The sequence below is a fragment of the Mastomys coucha genome, unplaced genomic scaffold (genome assembly GCF_008632895.1).
Source record: "Mastomys coucha isolate ucsf_1 unplaced genomic scaffold, UCSF_Mcou_1 pScaffold14, whole genome shotgun sequence".
NCBI lineage: Eukaryota > Metazoa > Chordata > Mammalia > Rodentia > Muridae > Mastomys > Mastomys coucha.
In genome coordinates this window covers 53461418-53478556 of record NW_022196896.1, presented here as the reverse complement: position 1 = coordinate 53478556, position 17139 = coordinate 53461418, and the positions used below count along the sequence as shown (strand labels likewise).

Below are 17139 nucleotides of genomic sequence, written 5' to 3'. Positions count from 1 at the left end.
AAGGGTTTATTATGTAGCTACTTATTGTTATTGATTAAAATTTATATGCATATTCATATATGTAATATATGCATATGTTCCTTTTTCTCCCTCCATGAGAAAGTGAATATTTTAAAAAAATTAAGATGTTAAAAGCAATGAAAAGCAGTCAGGCACAGTAATGTGTGTTTGTAATCCAGTTCAGCCTGGAAGAGTTTGGGGACAGCCTTAGCTACATGGAGCTGAGGAAGAGGAGGAGGAAGAGGAGGAGGAGGAGGAGGAGGAGGAGGAAAGAACAATGAATGGACATTTTTCCTTACATTGAATTTCATACTTCACCAAGAAAATTTTTTAATCATTTCTTAGTCATCTTCTTCCCTTTCATAGAGCTTACTAAAATAGATCATTGTTCTGTGCTGTACATGTGTACACAGTGACATTAAATAGCATGCAATAGGAATCGTATAGCTAATGATTGGCAGACATGAGATTGGAACCCAGCATGAGTTTGTCCTCAGTGTGCTTTATTACTCTTCAGTTTTCAAATGGGACAAGGCTTACTTAACTAGCCTTTGGAATAGCCAGAAATGTGTCCTTTACCTACTGGAATAGTCAATTAGTGAGATTAATGCTGAGATCATAAGGCAGCCCTAGAAACACAATTTGTAGTGCAGTGTATTGCCCAAAGATAATGTACTGCATGGGAATTCTTGTAAGGCCCCAGTAAATATCCAGACTTACCTGTACCGTCCTTATACTGTAGTTAATACCAGTCTATTGTAAACTCCTGGGGATGATTGTGCAGTTTGCTACTTCTGTATCTTTGCTTATGCTGTATTTTTAACCCCTCCTTTTAAAAATCTTTTTTCTGTGGGGAGAATGAGTTTCTCTCTTCTAGACATAAAATGCTGTTTACAACTCTTATTTTTCTGTCTCATCTGATTATTTCCTCAGAAGCATGGTTCCCTAAAGATAGAGCCCTGTTTCAGTCATCTTGGAGCCTTTGCCCTGTTCACTCCTAGAGGTGTTGCCTTAGACAGCCATGCATACCACTGGAGATATACATCACCAAATGGTTCTAGACCATAAATGACTTGGCTGTTGTCACAGCTATTTGGTTTGAGGCTGAAACTCCCCAAATGGGAGCTCTGAATTCATATAAGATCTTAGATAGATAGATAGATAGATAGATAGATAGATAGATAGATAGATAGGTAGGTAGGTAGGTAGGTAGGTAGGTAGGTAGGTAGGTAGGTAGATAGATAGATAGGTAGGTATGTAGGTAGGTAGGTAGGTAGGTAGGTAGGTAGGTAGGTAGATAGGTAGGTAGGTAGGTAGATAGATAGATAGATAGATAGATAGATAGATAGATAGATAGATAGATAGATAGATGAGACTCTATACATCAATTCCATGTGGCTGGCTGCTTTTGTTATATAAATAGATTTAAAAAAACAGAAAGAAATATTTTAGTAAGTATTCATCAAAACACAAGTAAAATATAATGTCCAGGAATAACCAAAATGATAATGGAAAATCCTATCTATCTTTCTATCTATCTATCTATCTATCTATCTATCCATCCATCTACCCACCCACCCACCCACCTACCCACCCACCTAGCTAGCGAGCTAGCTAGCTATCACTTCTAATTTATCTCATTTCTCTGTTTCTGTGTTTCAGCCTGTACCTCTCATCTCAAGTTCTCCATCACCAGTCAGCAGAATGAATTGTTTACATTTCAACATGCTATTCATAGCACTACCTCCTCTCTCCTCTCAGTTTTCAATCTTGCCTGAAGCACCCTTACTCTTCCATACGCACCCTTGACTTTGATGAGATCCTGTGTTTTAACTTCTCTACATACCATGAAAGTTCAAATTTTTCTGCCTTCTGGATTCCTTTTTATTACTTAGTGTCTCTGTAAAGAACCATTCTGATATCTTTTTTTCCACTCCAGCTATGTGGTAGTGTTGGTATTATAAAAAATAAGTTGTCTGATAAGTAGCTTCCTAACCTCAAGTCCTTTTACTGCTTGCTTGCCTTTGACACATTAAAATAAATATAGAAAAATGTTCTTCATACTGAGACATCCATGTCCAATGAAAACAAATGCTCAGATTTATAAACTGTGCCTGAGAAATTTTATTTTTGTATTTTTTCTCAGGGTAAATTTTCCATGTAGTAATTGTCTCTTTTCAACATACACAAAGATTTTCACAGCATTCTTTTCAGTTTAAAAATTCCATTGTCCTTATTCTGCTTGAGTTTTTTCAGATTGATTAGTCATTTTTTATTCCTATTTTTAATACATTTTTTTAAATTTCAATCTGTAAGCAGCAAGTGTGGATAGGTTCAATTATCCTGAAGTAAACATTACATAGTGATTATGGTTATTCAACTCTTTCTGCTTTTAATGTTTAATTTCCATTATTAACTTGATTGGATTAAGAAACACATAGGACATTAATGAGGAATGTGTGTGTCTGTTTGTGTTTGGTATGTGTGTGTGTGTGTGTGTGTGTGTGTGTGTGTGTGTGTGTGTGTGTGATTAACTGAGGAGGGAATAAGAGGGAATGTGGGTGGCATTGGCTTCCCCCCTGCCCCATCTCTGCTTTCTTGCTGGCACTGAAGACTAAGCTCTTCATACAGCCGTCCTTTCTCAGCTATGATTGAGCAGTACCCTTTGGAACTGTGAGCCAGAAGAAACCCTTCTGCCCTTAAGTTGCTTTTGTTTGGGGAATTGTTCACAGCTACATGAGAAAATGTTATACTGTGAAGTTGCTTCAGAAAAATGCATAAATGACTATTTCCAAGGGTCATGAATCAATAGTTATCTGCTTTTATGTGTTAATATGTAGATTCATCATATAGACATATCTCTCAGTTAGGGTTACTATTGTTTTGGTAAAACACCATGGCCAACTTGGGGAGGAAAGGGTTTATTTTACTTACACATCTATATTACATCTCATCCTTGAAAGTAGGCAGGGGAAGAACTCAGTTATGGAAATATCCTGGAGGCAGGAGCTGAAGCAGAGGCCATGAAAGTCTGCTTACTGGCTTGCTCCTCATGGCTTGCTCTTTCTGCTTTCTTATAGAACTCAGGACCATCAGTTCAAGGGTGTCTCTACCTAAAATGTGCTGTGTCCTCCCTGATCAATCACTAATAAAGAAAATGCTCCTCTGGGGCCCTCAACTCTTCCCCCAACTCTTCCATAAGACTCCCCAAGCTCTCTCCAATGTTTAGCTGTTTCAGTCAGCCGCTTGGTGGAGCCTCTCAGAGGACATTTATGGTTGGCTCCTGTCTGCAAGCATAACCAAATTATCATTAGTAGTGTTAGGGATTGGTGCTTTCCCATGGGATAGGTCTTAAGTTAGGCCAGTTATTGGTTGGCCATTCCCTTAGTCTCTGCTCCATCTTCTTCCTTGCATTTCTTGTAGACAGGACAAATCTGAGGTCAAAAGTTTTGAGGGTTATTGTCCTTATCCCTCCACTCTGGGTCCTGCCTGGCTACAGGAGGTGGCTACTTCAGGTCCCAAATCTCCATTGTTAGGAGTCTCAGATAAAATCACCCCCATAGACTCCTGGGAGCTTCCCCCATTCCAAGGCTCTGGCACATCCTAGAGATGTCCCACATACCCTGAGAGACCAGATCTTGGGTTTAAACTCCATCTTAGAGAACCTGACCTAAGGTTGAACTCTCTAGCACCAATTTATGAGTGATTCCCCAACACACTTGAGTCTAGCACCAGTTTCCAGGTTACTCTCTGATAAACCTGCACCTCCAGGTTATAAGCCTGCCACTGCCATTTCACTCCCTAACAGCCTCCAATCAGGACGAAAACAGAACTTAAGATTGTGGTTTGTCTCCCAGCACCAGCCCATTATATTAAAGGCCAAGCAAATTCCATAATAGGCCCTCCAATAATATGTGTGCCAGGCTAGAAACTCCCTAGCTTGCTTGCTGCATCCTATAAAATCCCATCCAGCTGAGAGCTTGGGGCTTCACCTTCCCATCCTGCTGTGACTGAGGTGTGGCCCAAGCTTGAGCTTGAACAAAAAGACCTAGTGTGTGTGAGACTGCATCTGAGCCAGCTCCTTGGTGGTCTTTTGGGGCTTGTGAACAGGCACAAGACCCCTGACCCTCACTAGCTACTAAACCCTCTGTCTCTCTCTCCTGTCTCTCCCCACACTTGATCCTGAACTACCCCCATCTTTCCCCATCTTCTCTCCCACCTAAATCCCTCCTTCCATCTGTCTCCTATGACTATTTTATTCCCCCTTCTAAGTGAGACTCAAGTATCCTTGCTTGGGCCTTTCTTCTTGTTTAGCTTCTTTGGGTCTGTGGAGTTTATCATGGGTATCCTCTACTTTACAGGTAATATCTACTTATAAGTGAGTACATATCATGAATATTCTTTGGGGTCTAGGTTACTTCACTCAGAATGATATTTCCTAATTCTATCCATTTGCCTGCAAAATTCATGATGCCCTTGTTTTTAATACCTGAGTAGTATTCCATTATGTAAATGAACCACATTTTCTGTATTCATTCTTGGGTTGAGGGACATCTGGTTTGAAAATGTTTTATAGGCCTGATCATAGTTCATTCTTATGGAGGCATTCTCAGTTGAGTTTCCCTCCTCTCAGATGACACTAGCTTGTATCCAGTTGACATAGACCCATGCAGCACAACCCTCTTAAGTGGGGATTAGCAGTGTCAACCTTACAAGAAAAATGTAGAGGAAGCTAATAGTTTTATTAAATAGACTTTAAAATGCTTAAAAGGCTGGAAGGATAGCTCACTGGTTAAGAGCACATACTGCTTTTGCAGAGGACCCAAGTTTGAGTACCATGATCCACATAGGTTGGCTCTCAGCAATCTTTAATTCCAGACCTAAGTGAAACTGATTAGCTTGTGCATGTACCTCCACAAAGACACATGTACACACATGTAAATGTAAAGAAGCGCTTAAATAACTCTATTTCCTTGATAAGCAGATCCTGAAGCCACATCACTGAGATCACTAAAGTAGATATCAAAGATGGATTAAATTCAGAATTTGCCTTCCCAGACCTCAATAGTTATATTGAATCTATTTGCTCCTGGAAGCACAGGGTGTGGGGGGAAATGTAAATTAAGGCTATTAGGGCATTTATAAGACAGCAAAGAGAAGCCAAGCCCATAGGATTGTCACAAAGTTATGAAGCATTAGACTCAAGTGTGTGTTTTAGGGGTGTTGCCCAAAGGGCACATGATTGATTCATCTCTCTCATGGATTCTGGAAATGTTCCTGTGCCATCCAGTTCAGTGCCATCAGTTCATGTTTTCAGAAAGTGAAATCCCCAGAAGTTAGGTAACTATGTGTCCAGAATTGGTAGTATAGGTGACAGACTATGAATGCAAACCTGAATTTCTCTCTCTGTCACCTTTATACATGCATAAACGCTCCTTTCCAATAAATATCCAGTGAGATAAGAGAGCAAAAAATAGTGTGGATAGGAATAAGTTTTCATGTATTCTAAAGTCGTTGATATGCAGTTTTAATGAAAGTTGATGGTTTAACTCAATGCAGATGAGGACCCAGGAGAAAGAGTGGTTGTGTCTGCACAGGGAAGGCTTCCAGATGAGTGGTCCTTATGCACTGCTTCAGGAAGTCTTCTGGGTGGGAAGCTTGAGTCACATCAGAAAAACTGCACACTGAAGAAAAAACAACAACAGGAAAACTATCAACAACGTTTTAGACAAGCAAGTAAACTTGTATGTTATTAAACTTAAAGTTTTACTTGAAATTATTTCTAGTATTTTGGCTTGGATAAAATCTAGTCCAATAGATTTATTTGTGGTAAAAGTTTTAGCATAATGTTTCATAAATAAATAAGCAAGATTCTGCGTTTTTCTACGTTATTTATTTTTTTCCTTTTAGAGAAAGCCAGAGTTTGAGGTAACACTGATGTTCCCGTTTCATGTGTGAGCTGCCCAGTCAAGGATTAGAATGTCTATGATCCATAGAAAGAAAGTCCCAATTGATAGCTGGTTTTCATGGAGAAGACATGCGTTTTTCACTGTCATACATTGACATTGGGATTACATGGAGTACAAAGGACAATGTACAGCTGAGCTAATGAATTCAGATGCTCGGGATTGAGCCTGAGTCTCTTTTAAAATTAGCCTGAAAAAAAATGCCTTGAAATAACAGAAGGCCCAGTTTGAAGCTTGTTTATTTTTATAATGTTAACATTCTCATATTAAAATTTTGGTGACAGCATACTCAGTCTCTGTTTTATTGAAACTTAGATTTCTTTTGTCATTAAAATATAAATAGCAGTTGGGGACAGTAAGAACTTTCTATTTTTGTTCCTAATGAGACTAAAGAGAATTGTTATGCATTGCATGAGACGGACTTAGAAACAGGTCTAGCATATCTAATTTTTAAAACAGTGTCTGTGGTTTGATACTTAATGTGTATGCTACAATAACTTGGTGAATATGTTTACCCTGTCACAGAAATCAGGCAATGAGACATAATTAGACTGAACCTCCTCCCCTCAGCACCTCAACATTACAGCATATGGTATATCTAGGCTTTAACACTCCATGTAGGCCTTAATATTTTACCTAGGTCTTAACACTCCAAACTCTCCCATATAACCCTTCCCAGCTCTCCTTCAGAGTCATTGCCTTTTATCACTAACTTCTATTGCATGCATATATGTGTGTGTGTGTGTGTATATATATATATATATATATATATATATATATATATATATTTCCTAAATATAACATGCTCAGCCTGTATGTTACCTACATGTATATTTTCAAGGCCTACATGGAGTGTTAAAGCCTAGGTAAACTGTTAAAGCCTGGGTTACTGTTACTAGGATAGCCTGCCATTTTAAGAAAACTTTCTTATATGTTTCTGTTGTTACTAGGAAACTTTCTAATGCCAAGACTGATTACATATTCTGTTATGTTCTTTGCCTTTGGAAACCAATCATTATAGAAATCAGTAGAACTATTTTATATAGTTACCCACAATAAGGTTGGGCCCAAACCAATCACCCCATAGCTTTTCCTGGACCTATGCTTTTATGGTATAAGCTGTCTCTGGGATGAATCCCAACATAAGAGAGACACCCATACCAATATGAGAAATTCTTTGGAATGAGACTTCCATTTTGAGTAGTGGTGGACCAAGACCTCCCTAGGAACTGACATTCTACTTGGCAGAAAGACATATACATGAGTAACTGACATCCTGGTTGGCAAATTAAGACATGAATGTTAGGCACATCCCATTCTGGTAGACAAGTTAGGACATGAACATTAGACAAGGCAACTTTCCTGCCACAGTTGAATACCTCAACTAATGGGAGCAAGATAAGTGTCCCACAAAGACATATTCCTAAGGAAAGCCCCTGTCCCTAAATCCTGATTGGTGAAATAACTTGGCACAGATGTTTGTGGATTTGGGGCTTAAAAACCCTGTAGAATCTTAACTCAATGTCATGATTCACTTCCTGAATCTAGACCATGGCCCTGGTCTACCAGTCCTGGGCATATGCTCAATAAACTATTCCTGTCTAACTGAGATTGGTATTTGTGTGGTTTATGAGGCAGTTCCTGGACCCTAACAGAAGGAAAGAAAGGGTAGAGGGAAGAAATGTAATTATATTATAATCTCAAAAATAAATAAAATTAGTTAATTGTTCTATAGTCTTCTGGGGATATTATAAAAATGTTCTAGGACAAGAATTTAAACAATCTGTAAATAAATATTACTAAAAGCTTTTAACTCATCTATTGACCTATTGTCATACATTTTAAATGTAGCTTAGACTTGATGGTATTTTTCTTTTCTTTTTTTAAGGGCAAGAACAAGACACATGGGAGTATTGGGGAGGAGTGGGTGGTGAATAGGATCAAAGTATATTATATGAAGTTCTCAAAAAAGTAATAAGAAACATGTTTAAATATACCCAAAATGTTCCAGGAAAGGGGCTGAAAAGACTGTTTCTTGTTGTTAAATAGAACATATGACTGTCCAAGTGTGCACTCCCATTCACCCAGTAATTCCAGCTCCAAGAGACCCAACACCCTCCTCTGGACTCTGTGGACACCTGCACTCATATATGTGTTTTCCCCATGCAGACATAGACACACACAATTAAAAAAAATTAAAGAATATTTCAAGGACAGGAAAAGAGATAGGTAAAGGCAGATGTCTTTTCTGAAAGAAGGGGCTATGATGCAACAGAAGTCTGCCTCTTCTATCCAGGGGTTTATACAAAAAATTGAGGAGATATAGTCAGGAGGGGTGCCTATAGCGTCAGTCTAAGCATGCTGAAAGAAGGCAGTGGATCCTGAAGGCACTGAACTAGGCAAGAAGGCTTATTAACATTAGACAGGAGCATCAGACACACACTAGACAGTACACACAGGGCGAGTATCCTGGTATCAATGACCAGTGTTTGTATTCTTAGGTACCCATGTTGTGTTGAATTTTAACTACTTTTATTGTCACAAATGAAGGGCAGAAATCCATGGGCTGGCTAGTCAATGCATTCCCAAGGACTATTATGAAGCCAGCATGTCCCTTCTAGCCAGGGTGCTAACATGATTTACACTCCCATCATGACAATCTTTAAAACACACATAAAAGAAATATAATGAGGCATTTCAAAGGATCATTTTAGCTGTAGATCATTTGCTCTTTTACTTATATTGCCATTTGAAGGGTAAAGTACCATTCGGTTGCAGGATATCTGATCACACTGGGAACTCCGAGACTGTGTTATTTGCAGAAAAATGTATCTAGTTTGGGTATAGTTCAGCCTTAGCACATACCTTTAATCCTTCTGGCTGAGAAATAGACACACCCTTAGTACATGCCTTTAATCCCAAACACTGAAGGTAAATGTTGTAGAAGGAAGCAGCCATGTTTCAAAGTGATGACTAATTGAGAGGCAGACGAAGTTACAAATTGGATTTGACAGAATAGGATGTGCCCAACTCTCATGAGAAGAGAGAGGAAAAGAAAGCTAATTAAGAGAAAAGGCAGAGAAGAGAGGAACGAGAAAGGGGCAGGCAGTTTTACTGGGATAGCTGTATAGAGACAGGTTGCATAGAAAGAACAAGCTATACATGGGTGATGGCAGAATGAGATAGAGAATGAGCAGGAGCCAGAAGATTAGAACATATGGCCAGCATGAGTATGAGGCCAAGCAGAGCAAGTGAGGAGAGACTGAGAGAGAAGCTGGATTGAAGTTAGTGTGGAGAGGAGTTTTGATCCTCAGCAACTGAATTGACCAGCCAGCCAGAGCTCAGAAAGAACAAGAAATGTGAGCTTATTCAGAAGCAAGTCTCAGAGGCTGAAAACATTCTGGGCCTAGATTAGATTGTACAGGGCTAGGCCTAGGTTAAGAGATGAAGGTAGTCGGGCGGTGGTGGCGCACGCCTTTAATCCCAGCACTTGGGAGGCAGAGGCAGGTGGATTTCTGAGTTCAAGGCCAGCCTGGTCTACAGAGTGAGTTCCAGGACAGCCAGGGCTACACAGAGAAACCCTGTCTCGAAGAAAAAAAAAAAAAAAAAAAAAAGAGATGAAGGTAGTAAGCCTCCAAGACAACAAATGTACAGGAGAATAAAAGCTACATTAATATTTTCCACTTTCTAATGTGTAGGATTTCTAATGTAATGAAGATTTGATCTGTTGTAGAACAAGAAAAGACATATTATATGCTGATCTAAATTGTGCTTTACACAAATATGCTATTCCAATACACATGAATCAACTTTAGATGCCAATTATTTGCCAATATACATTTTTCTGGGATCTCTATATAATGCTAATATTATTTATGACAAATGTGAAGCCTGTAACTTTTACTATTACACAAAGAGTGATTGTTTTCATAATGAAATGTGTGCTCACAATATGAGCTACTTCTTTTTTCTTGCTGTGACCAAACACTGGACAAGAAGCACCTTAAGACAGGTTTGCTTTGGTTTACCGTTTAGTGTAGCCCATGATGCTGGGAAGGCAGCATTGCAGAGGTGTGGGGGAAGGGCTGTTCACAGTGTGTCCTCAGTCAGGAAGGAGAGCACAAACAGAAGTCTGGATTAATACATGTGTGTGTGTGTGTGTGTGTGTGTGTGTGTGTGTGTGTGTGTGTGTGTATGCGTGTGCTCACACATCTGCATGTTTAAGGCCACTTGAGTGCGCGTGCCTGGAGAGGCCAGGAATGGAGGGCATAGGATTCTCTGGAGCCGAAGCTTTAGGTGGTTGTGAGCCTCAGAAGAGCAGCGAGGGATCTTAACCACTGCTATCTCTCCAGGCTCACACGGTGTATTTTATGTTGTTGGTTTCATCATGAATTAAAATTATAATACTCTACTATACACATGCTGCCAAAACATTCAGTCCCACCATGTATAGTCCTTGGTTGGTGGTTGAGTCCCCAGGAGCTCTGAGGGTACTAGTTAGTTCATATTGTTGTTCATCCTAAGGGGCTGCAAACCCTTCAGCTCCTTTGGTCCTTCATAGTAGAGGATTGCAAAGTTGATCATCAATGAGAGGAGAGGCCCTTGGCCCTGTGAAGGTTCTGTGCCCCAGTGTAGGGGAATGGCAGGGCCAATAAGTGGGAGAGGGTGGGATGGCAAGCATGGAGAGGGGGAAGGCAACAGGGGTTTGTTCTTGTTGGTTTTGTTTGTTTGTTTGTTTGTTTTTTGGAGGGGAAACTAGGACAGGAGAAATCATATGACATGTAAATAAAGAAAATATTTAATAAAAAATTATCATAAAGTTATAATTAAAATAATTGGTGCATATTAGTAGTCATATGAAGGTAGAAGTTTTGAGTTAAAGGACCAAGAGAAATGCCCTTAAATACAGGAAATTGTACATTACAAGCATATTTGACATGGTTTATACTAAAAAGTGGAAACAAACCAGAGGAGACAACTTCCATGTAGTTGTTGAGCTTTTATGCAAACATTTTAAATAGAGGTCTTAGTGCCAAGAGAGAATTACTTAATGTTCAAAGGGAAGAAAAGGCAATTTAGTATTTTTCATATGCTATTAGTATACCTAATAACGACTTGTATATACATATGCATGTATATTTAAAATGATACTTATATCAGGGTGATAGGCACTGTTTTTCTGTTTTCCAAATACAGTGTAGTCAGCAAATGTTCCTAAATGACTAAAGTGTGTAAAGGAAGAGAAAGCGCCATCTGGCCATGGAGAACCACATCTCTGCTGGCTGTGACATCATCCATCTACGTGACTGTGGGAAGGAAATCAAACAGCCCAGAATCTGGCAATCCCTTCCCTAACCTTCTTCCAGTCTAATCTCTCCATTCAGTTCTTTCGACTTAAAATTTTATGATCTAACATGACACAAAGTTTCAGATTTCTAAGATTCTGTGGAAACAGAAAGCTACCACTACCAGGAGGTGAGAGTGTTTATAAACAGGAAGATAGGTAACCGGTTGGTAGTGCATTTTAAAGCAGAAGCCAAAGGCCTGGACACAGACCAGTGACTCATTGAGATGATCACTTGCAAGTTAAGCTGTTTGGGCAAAAGACTATACTGTGTGACACACTGCAGCTTCCACAAGGATATGTTTGTTTGTTTGTTTTATTGTGTTGTTTTCTTTTGAGGGAGCAGTTACAATGGTGGAGGGCAGACGAGGGGATGGGTGGTATTGGGGTACATGATGTAAAATTCACAAAGAATCAATAAAAAGGTTTTTTAAAAAGTTTGCAAACTGTGTATATGTTTCAAAAATCTTATGAACGACTTCCTTTTAAAACAAAAAGTTAGGTACTCAATATTGCATGGTATTTTTTGGCTTTGTCTTTTATTTTTACCTATTTGTGAAGTGAAATTTATCACAGGTATTTATATATAGGTAAAACTCCACATATTCAAGAGTTCAGTAGTAAGTGCAATCTCAGGGTTGCTCTGGAGTCTTGGGATGAACCCTTTCTATATAGATGTAGGAAAATGCTACATCTAAAATGTTATGAATAGTCTATCATCCAGTTATTTTACCTAGAGAGCTCTCTTTGATTTGTTTTGTAATTCCTATATGCTTTACTCCTCAAACTATTCAAGCCCTTCTGAATTTAATATCCCCTTTGCATCAACTAGGTATCCTTCTGCTAATCTGTAAAAGCAGATATTCTAGCAAGTCTGTCAAACCTGATGCTTTTAGGTGATCTATAATGAGAGATGAATGTGCCCCAACAAGAACGTATCACTTAAAACATTATGAGACTTTATTAAATGCAGTTTGATAACTTGCTTATGTGATTTCTTAGTGTAGATGGCGATTTCCTGTGTAAAGTGGAAGCTTTTGGTTGTGCCATGTGATGCACTTATGTGGGGTTTTACTGAGGCAAGACCGGTGAGAGGACACATGATATTTGGAGAGAGTATAAATAAGACTTAATAGACAGTGGTAGGGTGCTTGCATAGCTAGCCTTGCAACACTTCCTTGGTCTCTCTTCTTTACCCATCTTCACTTTGTTGAGACACAGCAGAAAATGCCTCCTGGTGTCCCAACTGCTTCTGATGGCTCCCACGGACTAGGACCAATTTAGCAGAAGCATGGCTGTTTCTGCTGGATCATGCATCCACTGTGGATTCATGGTTGGTGTCCTGACACTACTGAACTGGACTTCTGGATAGTCTGACAAATGGGGATTTGAATCATCCCAAAGAACTATTCCTAAACAGGTCCACATCCTCTTGTCCTATTTACTATCTTTTCTCCTCTACCTTTGGATGGAGGGCTATAAGGTGCACCAATGTCTTTAAAAATCCTCATTAAAAGTAGGTTTTGAAACATTTAAGCCTAAACATGTGTCACTGTTGCTAGGGTTGAACATATCCATAGAACATAAAACATAGACAGCTTATGATTAGAGATCTCATTAGATTTCTGCATTGTACTGCTACAAAGTGACTCAGTGAACTTTGGATATTTTACTATCCTTCTTATGTGCCATTAAACACACATACATAGATATGCTATTCTCTACATTACATATGTATAATTTATGTACATACAATGATAAATATATTTTAAATTACATTTAGGGCTGTAAAAATGGCTCAGTGATTAAAGGCATTTGTTGCTTTTTTAGAGGACCTGAATAGGGTTCCGAGAATCCCGATCAGGTGACTTCACAAGCACTTGCAACTCCAGCTCTGATTCCTCTGTTCCCTGTGCACAGGCACTCACCAACACATATCTGCATGAAGGCATGTTATCCACACACAGTTAAAAATAATAAAAATAAATCTTGAAAATATCTAATTACATCTATTTGTTTATTTGTATATGTATACTGGGGGTGTAGGTACCCTGTATGCACTATGGTTCTGTTTCTATGAACCATAGTTGTTTATTTGCATGTTTGTATGTCTTCCCTGTGTGCAGGTGGCTAGGAAGGCTTGAAGAGGTACTAGATCTCTTGGAGCTGGAGTTAATCTGCAGGTGATTATGAGGGGAGACCCATCCTCCGTCCTCTGGAAGAGCAGCAAGTACTCTTAACAGCTTAGTCATCTCTCTAGCCCCTGAGATGTTATTGTTTTGGCTTTGGCTTTAAGAGCAATCTTGGAGGTGGTGATCTAGGGTAGTTATTTATCTCCAGTTTTCAATAATTTTAGTCACTGTGATCTGGCTCACATTATTTATCTTAAGAAATACAGCCGGGCGGGTGGTGGCGCACGCCTTTAATCCCAGCACTTGGGAGGCAGAGGCAGGCGGATTTCTGAGTTTGAGGCCAGCCTGGTCTACAGAGTGAGTACCAGGACAGCCAGGGCTACACAGAGAAACCCTGTCTTGAAAAACCAAAAAAAAAAAAAAAAAGAAAGAAATACACTAAAACACTAGCTACTCATTGGAAACTATGACTTTCCCCATCTCTGTTTGTTTTTCATCCTTACAGGTTTACTAGTCATTGTCTGCTTTGGTTCACATTCTTGAGTGCCACACCCACTCGTCTACTCCAGTTAAATCCACAATATCAGGGGTAAAAGTGTGATTAAGGATAAGAGGTGTTATGGCTCTAAAAGGAGTTCTATGCCTCCTGGATATTCAGAAAGTCGCTGGTATCTCCTAACTCAGGCATGTTCCAGATTAGTCTTTCCAATCATCAACATGCCCTCTTATTTAGGCATAAAGGTACCCCAAGAAATGATTCATAAATGGCTAAGATTGGGCATTGTCTCCTGACCAGCACAATGTTTCCAACCTATCCTAATTTAGTTCCAAGCTGTCCTTAGCTTGGAATTTCTCTCAAGGAATCTGCCTTATCAGACAGGTTGTCCTCAGAGTTAGCAACAAAGGTCAAGCACATTTCTTAGGGCAGTCCCACAGAAGACAGAACTGTTTTACAAACTAGAGAGTAATGGAAGGGCTTCCCTCACTCAAGGACATTAGCAAGAACTGTTAGATCGGAACTTCCTTGTGCTTGTCTCCAGCAGACCTAGTGAATTAGCATAGGAATACCAAAATAGCCCCAGAGGGGAGGGCACCACTGCTCTTCTGCCAGCTTCACACCTGGATACCTGATCTGACAGACCTTGATGTGGAGACCTTGATGTGGCAGTTACTTGCCTATGTGACTTCAGTCTTGCCTCTGATCCTATTGACCTTCGCCCGCCTATGTGACTTTTGTCATTCGCTCTGTTTTCTGTATACCATATAAGCCTGGTTTTCACTTTGTGCATTGGGCTCACTCACTGACTAGAACCAGAACTTAGGTGGACTAGGACTTAGATTCATGCAGTCTGCAGTCCTTGGGGACCCAGAGTGCTTGGACCTGAGGGGTGCAGCACCAGTCCAGAGGAAATAGCTGCTGCTTTAGACCCAGTGTGTTTCAGGTGGCCTCAGATGTACCTCAACTGTTGAGCTGCCAGATTTATCATTTCTCTTTTGCAATGACTGTAAAAGTCTGATGCCATTTTTAAGAAATACATTCAGATCCTGTACTTCATGTGTCATCTCTGCCATCATTTCTTCGCCTATACCTCGCCTGACTAGGACCCCATTTCTCCCTCGGGTTGAGGGAGGCCCAGATCGGCTAGCCTGTGGCACTTGAGTTTTTACTTTTAGATCTTTCATCAGACTTGGAAAAACCTGAACCATGTCATCTTTACACATGTTATTGATCTATTCACCATTTCTCTTCTTTGGAAAACTCTATCACTCATGTGATGCATTTCATTATGTCTCAGATAACTATTTTATTTCAATCAGCCTTCACCAGCTTTTTCAGTGTTTTTCAGTTGTAGATAATCTGCTATTAATTTTCATTTATTCACTCCGTCACTGTCAGTTCTTGGTCTTTATGTCTGGATATACTTCTAGAGTTTTCATTCAATCATTGATTGGTTATATAATTAAAAAACATTCTTTATCTGTTTTTTGGTTTTATGTTCACAGTTATTTTACCTTCATGACTTTCAACTCCAGTACCTTCCAGGACAGCTCTTGACCGTAACTTCCTAGAGCAATAGAATACAACCTTTCTACTTCCTTGTTCCTTGCCTACTATACAGAGTTCTCATATTTAACAAGCAACATGGCTCTGCTTTTGCATTTGCTACTTGAAACATCATCTTAAAATGTTCATTTATCTTAGTTAGGCTTTTATTACTGTGAAGAGACACCAGAACCATGACAACTTTTTTTAAAAGATTTTTTTTTTAAAAAATTTAAAAAGTCTTAATTTATTTTTTTTCCAGTCATACACTGACTCCCCGTTCCCCTTCCCACAATTCCTCATCCTATAGCTCCTCCCCCTTGCCTCCTAGAGGCTACTCCACCCTCACCAGACCTCTTGCTTTCCTGATACCTCAAGTCTCTAGAGGATTAAGCATATCTTCTCCCACTGAGACCAGACCAGGCAGACCTCTGAAATATATGTGCCAGGAGCCGAGGGCCTGCCCATGTATGCTCTTGGTTGGTGGCTCAGTCTCTGGGAGTTTGCTGGGGTCTGGGTTAGTTAAGACTGCTGGCCTTCATATAGGGTCACTGTCCCCTTCAGCTTCTTCATTCTTTCCCCTAATTCAACCATAGAGGTTCCTGACTTCAGTTCAGTGGTTGGGTGTAAGGATATGCTTCTGTCTCAGTCAGCTGCTGATAGGGCCTCTCAGAGAATAGCCATGCCAGGCTCCCTCCTATAAGCACAACTTTTATAAAGGAAGATATTTAATTGAGGATGGCTTACAGTTTCAGGGGTCCATTATCATCATGGCAGAAAGCATGGAAGCCTGCAGGCAGACATGGTTCTGGAAAAGGAACGTGGAGTTCTACATCTGCAGGCAACAGGAAATTGAGCCTCTTAGACCTCAAAGCCACTCCCTAGAGACACACCCACTCCAACAAAGCCACGCCTATTCCAACAAGGCCACACCTCCTAATAGTGTCACTCCTTATGGCCAAACATTCAAACACATGAGTTTCTGGGGGCCATTCCTATTCAAACTATACTTAAAATTTCATTGAAAATAAAATCTACACTTAAAATTTAATAGAAAGTAAAATGTTTACTCAAAGTTTCCTCCTTTTGTAATGCTACTTTTGAGGCTGTTTTGTAATATCCCTAATATTGGGCTTCCTGCTAGATGCTGTGGGGACATTTTATCTAAATTTAGTGTTCAAGGCAGTACAATTTAGAATAAAAGCTCAATGGCACCTCTGTGTCCCTTTGTCTCTCTTTGTGTTCCAAAGGCACTGCTTGATTGAATAAATGAGCTCTTTGGTTAATTGGTTTGGAAATTCAGACAAAAACAAAAACCAACCAACAAACAAAAACGTCATGGCCCTTCTGGTGAAGCCTAATAGGAAACAGCAATTGGCTGAATTTCTGGATTAAGAAGCTTGAATGAGATAAGGAAAAGACAATTATAGTTTTCTGGAATATTCGATATAAATTATTTGATGAAATCTTTACAGGTTCTCTGTAAGTAAACAATTTGGGTAAGATTAAGTTATTTATTTGAAAGTATCAAATGCTGACCTCAAACCCAACTCTGCTGCTATGTCTTAAGAGCAATCATCTATGATGCCTAAGAGTCTAGGTTACAGACTAGATAAGAACTAGGATTTTATAACCCTACCTATTTTTTTTTTT

General features: G+C 39.6%; 1 protein-coding gene across 1 annotated transcript in view; it reads right to left on the bottom strand.

Moving 5' to 3' along the window:
* Positions 1–5574: 5574 nt before the first annotated feature.
* The window catches only part of LOC116089393, a 25992-nt gene continuing 14427 nt past the window's right edge, over positions 5575–17139 (bottom strand). The window contains exon 3 of the mRNA XM_031368963.1: positions 5575–5684. The gene's annotated coding sequence lies outside the window, so the exon portion shown is untranslated. The remainder of the gene's footprint in view (positions 5685–17139) is intronic.